This window comes from Vollenhovia emeryi, unplaced genomic scaffold, assembly GCF_000949405.1.
Source record: "Vollenhovia emeryi isolate VEMERY1.0 unplaced genomic scaffold, V.emery_V1.0 DF942260.1, whole genome shotgun sequence".
Lineage (NCBI taxonomy): Eukaryota > Metazoa > Arthropoda > Insecta > Hymenoptera > Formicidae > Vollenhovia > Vollenhovia emeryi.
Window position 1 is genome coordinate 1 of NW_011964106.1, and position 3,990 is coordinate 3,990.

At 40.6% G+C, this 3,990-nt stretch overlaps 1 pseudogene; it reads right to left on the bottom strand.

The window, feature by feature from the left end:
* Positions 1-23: 23 nt before the first annotated feature.
* LOC105569450 lies at positions 24-2,261 on the bottom strand (annotated as a pseudogene).
* Positions 2,262-3,990: the final 1,729 nt, after the last annotated feature.

Below are 3,990 nucleotides of genomic sequence, written 5' to 3' on the forward strand. Positions count from 1 at the left end.
ATAAATAGAGAGAGAGAGAGAGAGAGAGAGAGAATGTGTGTGTTTACATATAGATTGAACACGTCAGCAGTGATCCATCTCCGTCTTTTCATCAGACGTCATTTTGGAACAAGGTGAAGACTGCCGCCTCTCTTCCCTTTGGCACAGGTATACCTAAACGTAGAAAATAATATGTAAAAGTACATAAAATAATCCAAAAACTATTTTGTGTAGAATTCATACTACATCCGACATTCAATGTACGACGTCCGATATTCAACAGAAGAGTGCGTTTTTTAAAGATTCTGCTAGAATCTCTAGAAAACGAACTCTGCTATTGAAAATCGGACGTCGTACATCGGATATCAGATGCAGTGTGAATCCTTCATTGCAGTTGCAGTGGCGCTAAAAAGTGCCGTTTATTTAGAGCGAACATGATCGATGTCTATGTATGAACCATGTAAAAATGGGCACTGAAAAGTGCCATTTCGTGTGTCACACACACAGAGACCACACTGGTCTCTCTCCTCCTCTCTCCCCTCTCCTCCTTCTATTCTTCCTCCGTCCTCCTTTCCTTCCACTGTCTCTTCTTTCTCGCTCCTTAGACTTGCTCCATTGGCCTTGGTCCTTGGTCCACCACATAATTGTGAGTGATTCTGCGGAAATATAATGTTACATGAAAATAACAAGTACAAGGATGCTTTTCGATTCACGCATGAAGCATCATTTATCCTTGTTTTACATTCGGTGAATAACAAAGATAAATGAAAAGCATATCCCCAAGTATAAAGTATACAAGATGGAAACTTTTAATTAAAAGTATCAATGTCTCTACGCGTATTTAAACTTGGACATTCTGATTGTTTTCATCTTTAATAACAAATATTTTAACTTTTACAACATAGAATATACGTAAATATTAAATATATGAATAATATAAGAATATTCATGTTAAAAAGTTGAACTATTAGATAGCATTTGAAGGAAAAAATAATACAAATGCCCAGTTTTTTATACACGTTCAGGTATTGATACTTTTATCTTAAACGAATATAATATACTCACTATTTGTTTGTTTCTTCAGACTTGTCCAGTTCGTCCGTCTCGTCTTCCTCTTCCGTCCTCTCGTCGTCCCAAAGATCGCGGTTAACCCTCGCCACCCTCGCCTGGACTGTTCGCTGGCGCGAACGCATCCTGCTGCGATTTCTCTCCTTCGCGACCCGCAAAGCTTCTCGCATCTGTACCTGAAATTCCGATCGCGTTGGCTTCTCAAAATGTCGGTTCCTGCATATAGCCTCTGAAAAAGAAGCATTAAATGTTTCAGACAGATAATAACATTTTTTCTATTAAAAAATAAAAAATGTATACCATGTATTGCTGTTATAAGACGAGAGTTGTACAAAGGTCGTTGATCTTTCTCTCGGCCCCACCCAGGTAAACGACCGCGTTAAAGAATCGCTTAAGCTTTCTTTCAAGCACAAGTTTACGGCTTCCTTTAAGTGGAAGCCACCGATATATTGGAAATAATTAACCTGAAACAAATTAAGATTAATTGAAGTATATAATATAGTATATGGTGAGTTTTATTTGGTGCGCCCCAGCTTTTTACCTTAATATAATATTGCTTTTCAATTAGCGAAACAAATCAACACAAGTATCATGCTGTCTTCGTTCAATATCCAATGAACAATAAAGACAAAATGATACTTGTGTCGATTTGAGTCGTCAGCTGGAAAGCAATTACCATATTATAAAAGTAAAAAGCTGGCACACAAAAAGCCTACTCTGTATACATTCTCTGTTAATATAACGAAGAAATTAATTTTTAAAAATTTATATTAAATTTACATTAACGAAGAAATGCAGAGGGTAAAAATGTTCTTAATTACTTACAGCATCGGAATAACTATCTTGATCGATGTTTTCAAATGCGTCCATCTGTTGTAATGTGGAAATTGGAAATAAATCCGGCTTCTGTAATGCGGAATTGCGATTCTGTACGCATTTTAATATTTTTTCTAATATTCCACTCATTTTTCTGAAATCAAAAAGATGAAACAAAGTTAGATTTTGAAAGAAAAGACATTTTATGTTAATAAGATATATTTTATATTTACTTCAGCTCCGCCTCCACGCGATCGAGTCGTTCCTCTGGTTTCCTGTAATTATATAGGTATCATTTATAATTATTTATAAATAATATACCTATATACCTATATACCTATATACCTATAAATTTATAAATATTTATAAATATATGTCCTTTTGACAAGCTCATCTCTTGTACAAATAAAGGTAAAACTGCAGAATAGGGGACCCAGCTCCTACGACGTTGACCTTCAAGGTCAAGGACAAGGTCACCCTCCTGAGTGACCCTCAGAAGGTTTTAGCCGTCGCTCGTTGTTCGTTAAAAAGTTATGAAGAAAATAAGTTTGGTTTATGTGTAAGTTGCAAGTGCGTTTAGCACGGCGTGCTGCGCGCGCCCCACCCCCTCCCGCCCTACCCCGCCCCACCCCCTTCCCCTCTCCCACCCCACCACGCAACCCATGTTGTGTTGCTACAATTCGTCGGTATGACAGAAGATGGTAAGTTGCATAGACATAAAAGATAGAGTGAGTCCCGATTGCGCACATAACCGATCGGATACGGCAATATTTCCCGATCGGACACAGGCCCGATCGGACACGGACTCGATCGGACACAGGCCCGATCGGAAACATTTTGTATCGGGTTTGCGTATTTCTGTAAAACACAATATTCTTGTGTGCGTATGGACTTACAAATGATGGAAAATTATCTGCTTTACAGAACAGTTAACCCGGGTTAAATATATATAAATATGCCGACCCATCTAGAGTCACAGTTTGCCTTAAATTTCATGTTATAAACACTTGAAAACCTATCTAGAGTGTCCGATCGGGCCTGTGTCCGATCGGGACTGTGTCCGATAGAATCTGTGTCCGATTGCAACCATATGTGTCCGATGTAAAATGTGTCCGATCGAGCCTGTGTCCGATCGGGACTGTGTCCGATAGAATCTGTGTCCGATTGCAACTTACCACCTTCTGTCATACCGACGAATTGTAGCGACACAACATGGGTTGCGTGGTGGGGTGGGAGAGAGGAAGGGGGTGGGGCGGGGTTGGGGCGGGAGGGGGTGGGGCGCGCGCAGCGCGCCGTGCTAAACGCACTTGCAACTTAAATATTAAAAACCATCGTTAAACATTTTTTGTTAATAACTTTTTAACGAACAACGAGCGACGGCTAAAACCTTCTGAGGGTCACTCAGGAGGGTGACCTTGACCTTGACCTTGAATGTCAAGGTCGTAGGAGCTGGGTCCCCTATTCTGCAGTTTTACCCAAATAAATATCAGCTAGAGTACCTTTTCTCGGTCCTTTCTTCTCGCATCGGAATTTCCTGAGCATAATTATTTTCTCTCTTTTCTCCATGGTGACTTTCATTTCTCTGCTGCGTTCCTCGAATATTCTGTAACTGAGACGAAGTATTAGAATAATATACTTTATTTGAATCAGTGGTAAGAGTAAAATTTTGTGTATTGCGTGTGTGTTGGAGTATGCTTGGTGATGAGTATGCGTTTGTATGTCCGTATGTCTGTGGAGCGTGCCCCCTGTGGGATGGTACGTTTGTGTATGCTTGTATGTTTGAGTGCGTGCGCTGTGGTGTACGTTGCGTGTATGGGTGTGTCACGTGTGTATCGGTATTAGGATATGTAGGGTTCTCGTCCTCATCTGGAGCGTGTCTTGTGTAGGATGATACGTTTGTGTGTGCTTGTATGTTTGAGTGCGTGCGCTGTGGTGTACGTTGCGTGTATGGGTGTGTCACGTGTGTATCGGTATTAGGATATGTAGGGTTCTCATCCTCATCTGGAGCGTGTCTTGTGTAGGATGATACGTTTGTATGTGCTTGTATGTTTGAGTGCGTGCGCTGTGGTGTACGTTGCGTGTATGGGTGTGTCACGTGTGTATCGGTACTAGGATATGTAGGTTCTC